Source organism: Corapipo altera, unplaced genomic scaffold (assembly GCF_003945725.1).
Source record: "Corapipo altera isolate COAL_440 unplaced genomic scaffold, ASM394572v1 95, whole genome shotgun sequence".
In the NCBI taxonomy this organism is placed as follows: Eukaryota; Metazoa; Chordata; class Aves; order Passeriformes; family Pipridae; genus Corapipo; species Corapipo altera.
The window spans coordinates 426606-433818 of NW_020884947.1; positions in this window are offsets into that span (position 1 = coordinate 426606).

The window sequence follows — 7213 nt, forward strand, 5'->3', positions numbered from 1 at the left end:
TGTATAAAATTTCCTTATGTAGTTCAGTAGCTGATTTATTTTTATTGCTCTGAATGAACTACACAGTCAGAGGAGATTTATCAGTTGTCTAGTCAGTCCTCTGGGCATAGCCTGGGCTACTGATTCCTTCCAACAGTTCCCGCATCAAAACCAACAACAATAGACAAGGAAGTGTCAGTTATTAAAAGGGCTGAAAACACTTTCCATTGTTAAGTAAAGGATTTCCTTATGATTTCCCATACCAAACAATAAATTTTAAGTTATACAGTGTGTGCCATGACAGTTAGGGACTACTGTGAAGAAGATTAATATTAAGACTGAATGACATCTTCACCATGTCTTCTCATAACTGTCTTGGGGCTATCCCCAGTAGGTGCAAGACTGAGTTTAACTCTTTCCCTTCCCCTTCCTCTTCCATTCTCAACTGGAAGAGATGAAAGGGGAAAGGGGAATACAACATTTTGTGTCCAGATCTGACGGCTGCCACAAGGGACAGCTTTGCTCTCACAGTGAGGAGGGTTTGTCCTCCAGCCATTGGAGCTGTGGCACAGCCCGGTGGGATCAGGCTGTGACCTTTCCCATTTCCCTGGAAGTAAGGAATGCAAATTTGTTCACTGGTTCATAATTACAGTAAGTGTTATTGGGAGGCTTTTTTAATGGGATTTCTTTTTCCTCCTTTTTTCCTCCAGTGGCTGGAAATCGCAAATGGTCTGGAAAAAGAGGATTGTAGGGGAACCCAACTCCCTTGAGCAAGCTGTTGTACACATGTACAGGAAATTGAATGCAGAAATTATTGCATGCAAGGCTGTTAAAGAAGTGACAGGGTTATAAAACAGATCTTTCAACTACCACCCATTATGGATGTTGCAGTTCTAAAGTGTCATGTTTTAACACAAATCTGTTGTCCCAGATTGCATTTGTCTTTTTCCATAAACTAGGAGTCATCAAAGATTTACAGGAATGTAATTTTCTTTCTTGTTATTTTAACTCATTTATCTTCCCTCTGAATTTCAAGAGAAGAAGGAAGAAAGGAGGAGAAGAAGAAGATGAGCAAGAAGAAGAGGAAGAAGAAGAAAACCATAGGTTTGGTAGAATTTATTATGTTGCAATGGTACAACAGCTTCTATTCTTGAGCTGTTGAAATGTCCATAAAAACTCTGAGAGTCTTTTTAAACATATCCTAGCCCTCATGAAATGGGAAGTGTGATGCTGTAGAAATAGAACACAAAATCTTATTATGCTTGATGTATTTTTTACATAAATTCTGCACTCCTGATCTGATATTCCACCATTTGCCACGTAAGATCATAGCACACACTGAAAGTGAGATGGTTTGTTTCTCAATAATTGTGACAATGAAGCAGTTTGATAAGCAGATGTTCAGTTGCTACCAGGAATTTTGATTACAATTCCCTTTCTCTGCCTTTATTTTTCTTCCTGTTTTCAAGGCAACAGATGAAAAGATGTCTCAAGGCCATCTGCAGAATTAGATTTGAGATTACAGTGTAAGTAGGTAGACACGGTACCAGTTAATTTAATTAGTTTTGAAATAGGTAAAAGGAAAACAAGCTCACAGCCCCATCACTGAAATCATATTATAGAGGCATGCTAGTTTGTGCTATCATTTTTCCCCAAAATTCATCTGAATTTTGCTATCAGCAAATCACAAGCTGGCATTCCTGCCTTAACATCAATTCTGATCTAAATCCTTTTTTCTCTTGAAGCCAGACACAAAATATATTTTTAAACACTGCTGTTCATTTTATATCCTGGCTATTAAAGTTTCATCTGGCTGTTCCAGTTCTATTCATTATTCCCTCAGACTCCATAAATGCACAGGACAAATCCCCTAAGTTCTGCCTTTTAGACAGCAAATTCAGTTTGGGTGGCTCTATGCAAACTTTGAAGCTGTGTTGGAGCCAGTCAGTAGGAACTGCAGCTTGTACTTTGTAGAGACTTAGTCTTGATTTTGCAAAGAGCTTTTGTGTAATCAGTCAATTAGAGCTGTGACCAGTGATCCATATCAGCAACTGATAGGAAGTGCAGGATTGGTACGCTTGGAATCCAGTTTTCAGTCTTTCTGGTTAGGTAGCATTTCTCAAACAACACCAATATGGAAGATATTTGGTCAATTCCTTCAATTTCTTGACTACCAACACCTATAGTCAACTCTGTATTAATTATAGAAATTCTGCACATTGTTTCTTTTAATATTTCCACCTATGTTTGCACTATTAGGAAATCCTTCCCCAATAGCATTCTGTAACATAAATGCACTGGTGTAAATAAATGCACTGGTATAACTACTGTCAGTTAATAACAACCAAATCTTTCCACTACAGCTGCAAGTGTATTTGTTTAAACTCTAAAATGTTGTAGTTAGATTGTTTTATCTCTTTGTAGAAGCCTAACTTTTAAAAGAATATTAATCCACAGTAGATTTTATTGTAAGTGGGCACTTATTTAAAAGCCACATATTTAACAAGACACTTTAATAGTTGCTGTTCTACAAGAAAGAATGATAGGGAAAAAACTTAAGAAGTTAGCATTATTTTATCATTTTCCCTTTCAATGACCCCTTTAGATCATGTTTGCTGAGATATTTATTGGTATAAAAGACTCACATGACTAGTGACAATAGATGTTGAATGCAAATACATTCTCCAGTACTTACAATGCCATTAATAAATTTATTTGCAGTGGATAGTGACTGCCATTCCCTTTAAATACCCAAATATGCTGAAAGTCAATTGCAGTTAATTTGATTTAAATATTACTAATTCACCTCTGAGTGTAGTTTTATGTACTCATGAACTTAATAATGGAGGAGCCATCACACTCTGAGCAGTTGTGAGCATGCCAAGGGGAGCCATGCACAAGGCTGAAGCAACTTCTACCTTGCATGAATCCCTTAGAGTAAGAACAGGAAGGAGAGCAGTGTGGGCACAAAGCAGCTGGCTCTGTTTGGCTTGAAACTCAGGGATTGCTGCGTAAAATGTCCGTGTTTAGCTACATTTGCCCACAGACAGTGAGACTCAAGCCAGGGATGCTCATGAGGATGCCTGACTGCTACCCACAGAGATCTGAGGGGGACGGTCACAGCACTGGGGTACATGTCTAACTGGGCTGTTCCTTGTCCTGGTATGGGGGAGACAAATCCTTCATGAAAGTGGCTGTCCAAAAAGAAAATGGCACCAGGAGGAGCAAGAAGGGGGATGAGTCTGAAACTCAGGTGTTTGGAGAAGCCAAATGGGTGAATGAGGCAGAGACTGTTTGGTACTTGGAGAAGGGAAATCTCTGAGGTTCTGCCACTGGGATTATTTCCACCATTTCAGCTGACTACATCAACTGTTCTCCTAGAAGGAAATGGATTCTTGGGTCTCCCCATGAGAACCAGTTCCTGTCACCTCATCCAGCTCCCCATTCCACTGCCAGACAACAACCATCAGACCTGGCTTTGCAGCACCCACCTTACCAGGAAGGTGTCCCTGGGAAGGGAGGTACCCGGGTCTACAGTACCCTCCTCCTCTTCCCCATGGCATCAAGTGCTGTTGAACAAGTTCTGCATCACCTTATGAGGCAGCTGTGCCACAGGTCTGTTCTGCCCCTCTGATAACCAGCGTCACATAACCTGCCTTTGTACCACACCTGGCTTCACCAGCACAGATGTTCTGGGGCACTTCGGGCACTTTGGCATTTTAAGGGAAAACATGTTTAAACATATTTAAGCTAAACCTAAACCCAAAATGAAGGTGAATCAAGCAGCTGGGCTCTTTGCCTGGGAGAATGACATTCAGACCACGCACAAGCCCATGGGTCATATTTTATTTAGGTATGTAGCTCATCCTTTCTCCAGCCCATGGGTACCTTGTGCCAAAGCCAAGTACCTTCACGAATCAAATGAGGTGGACTTCACCACTTTTCTTTAAAGCATGGTTGCAGAAAAGAAAGGTGCTGGTTATCCACTGCTATCTCTCTTCCAAAAATATGACAGAAAATAACCTGACAGTGAGGACCAAAAGTAGCACTTATACCCACAAGATCTTGTTGATATTTGTTTACTCATGCCTAGGGACCTGGTTTGACTTAGGTGGAAAGGGTGTGAGCACGCAAGGACACCTGTCCTGGGCTCACATCCGTCATCTCCTGCTCTCCTGGGGCATGATGGAGCTCAAGTATTTGAACCCTGTGACTCGGTTCTGGTCAAGGGACCCACCAACTGGGGCTTCAGCAGAAAAATGGCACCCTCCTGTGGCAATGGTTTAAAAAAAGAAAATAGCTGTGACTAAATTAAGAGCAGGGCCTAATCCTATCAGCATGTGTTACTCTAATGTACATCCACTAAAGGAGGTTTCACAAGGGATGAAGGTGCCCCTTTGCTTATGCAAAAACATTGGCACTTGAGTGCTGGGGCAATGTAGGGAGTGCACCAAGGCAGAGCCATTGGCAAAAACCCTCCAAGGTCAGGCAGGGAGGCCTGCAGCGAGCTCAGAGGCAACTGTTCAGCTGCACGGAGCCACTCTGGATCCCAGAGTCCGCATCCGGACAGCTTCGAGAGCCTACATCCTTTTTTTGGACTTGGCTCTTTGTCAAAACCATAGGGTACAGTGCCTGCATGGACTTCAAAGGAAGGACACCAAATGTGATTTGGCCCAGGCAGTTATGACCATTTATTGCTAACATCTTTCTCAGATACTGCTGCCAAGGGTTAAAATGTTTACATGCCCCCTGTTTTTAAATGGACCGGGTTGCATGTCAAATGCCAACGAGAGGGACAGCTGGAGTATCTAAACCAAGAGCTTTGATCTTGGTATCTGTAAAAAAGAGGTCATTTGGTCTCCCCAGGAAGCACAGACATTTAGAAGGTCCCTGTACAACTCATGCAAGTATTTTATTAACAGCAATTTCTATTCACATTTAGGTAGGTTGTATTACTACTTATTGAATGCATCTTATATATACATGTATATGCATATATATGTACGAATATCTGCATTTTTGTGTATGTGTGTGTATATATATACACACGCACACACATTCTCATATACACAAATTTGTGTGCTTGTGTGATTATCTGTGTGCTTTCTAATGACCAGTATTTGTATGCAGACATACTAATCCATCTAACTTACTTTCAAACAAATGACAATGATGTGAGCATTATGTTCTACCTTTGAGTGTTTACAGCAACAACCTGAAAAATTTGTCCGTATTCGAATCTTTGAGTAACCCTGCAATTGTAGTGAGGGTATGTGGCGTTTTCAAGAAGATGCAGGCATGAAACACAGACTTCATTGTGCTGTAATCACGTCTGACATTGATTCAGAAGAGAGGAATTCTAAAATACAATATTGCACAGGGGAAATATTTTTATTCTTTAGCGGAGGATTTTGTGGTTAGTTCACAATGCAATTAAAATAGCCACCAGATGTTTATGACTTCAGGCAGCAGTTAACTTTGGTGTCCCTGATCACTGTTCTTTGTTTCTTTGTCGGAATAAATAAGTATTTCTCTTTGCTGGAGGAAAAAACCCTTAATTTTTAAACATACCGGGGGGTGGTGGTATGTCTTTCCATTTGGCAGTGCTTATGTGGTTCTGATGGGCTTCTAAGAAATTATAATCTTGAAGTTAAAATAAAATATCTCTCTGGGATGAAATAAACATATTTACTTAAATGTGAGATGAAACGTACAGTAAGTTGTCATTAAACTGAAGTGATTTGTGAGAAGCAGTATTACAAAAGTCTGTGGCTTTTCCAGAGCATCTAATAAACGTAGAAAGATACTCTTTTTTTCCATTGAATAATAGGATTATTAGTATGCAATTTATTTTTAAAGACACATTTAAAGAGAGCCTGCTGTGCTCCTATTCTGGTAATTTTCCTTAGAGTCTGTTATTCTTATTTGTTTCAGGGCTACTAATTTAAAGGCCACATTATATTCAAATTATCTTCGATTACAAGGCTCAATAAGTGATCACAGTTTGTGTTCTGTCACCCAAAAGGAAGTTAATTAGTTTAGTTGCACAATAACATTTTGAGAAATAAATTATTGGAGCTCTGCAAAACAGATGAAATCTAAAAAAAGAGGTGCAAAAAGTTATAGTGAGTTGCCCAGCACCTTACCTAAAGAAGTTAGAGAGCTCAAGAGAGGGGCAAAAAAACCCCTGAGGTCTCCTAATTTTAAAATGCTCCATTTCACCTAATCAGTCATGTCTGAGATAGTGTGTGGACAAAGTAATTGATAATTTAAGTTTATAAAATTATGAAATACCTCAGACAGCACGGAAATAGACAAGAGAAATTTGCATACATTGGTACGTAGCAGTTTTAAATAGTTAAATGACAGTATGACCTTCAGAAGAAAAAACCTGACATAAAAAAAAAACAAAACAAAACAACAACAAAAAAAAAAACCAACCACATGATGGAAAGAAGAGATAATGAGAAAATAGTAAACTTTGGGTGTGTTGATAAGTTTTTGAAAATCTATGCCAATGCACAGAAACTAGCAGTTTCTCACCTAAACCTGGTGACATGTTAAAGGGGAGTTCTCCAAGGATTTCAAAAACAAATAAGAGAAAGGATTTGCATTTGCTTGGCTCTGCCGAGCCCCGATTACTCAAAGATTCAATGTTCATCCCCTCAGGGCATCCAAACGTGATCCCCAGATCATGGATCCACCCAGATTATCGCTCCTCTTGAAAAAAAAATCTTACAAAATTGCAGCAGGTTCGTTCTGGCTGTTACACACAAACACATCCGACCCACATTTTGGGGTCAGAAGAGAAGTGGTTGGATCCCCCCCAAACTCTCCCCACGCTTCCCCAGGCAGTTGTCGAGGTCTGAAAGCTGCTGCAAAGCATTTCAGCTGGGACAAACAGGCATTTTTTTTTCCCTCTGAGAGGCTGCTGCTCTCCCTATTCCTATCTTTCTGTGTTTCTGATTGTATTTGCTAATGCGGGGAGCGGGCTCTGCCCGTGCTCACCAGCTCCAGCCCCGCGGGGTCTCGAATGCGGGAACTCCACGGCAACAACCACAAACTGACGAACTATGGGATATCAAAGGCTCTGACACCATCCAAAGCCACATTCAGCATTAACTCCTCAGTGTCTCTATTATGGCAATTATTCAAATTGAGGGAGAAAGTGGGTTTTTTTCAATTTAAATTGAAGTACACTGGGGTTTCAGGATATGCAATTTGCAGGGTGCTT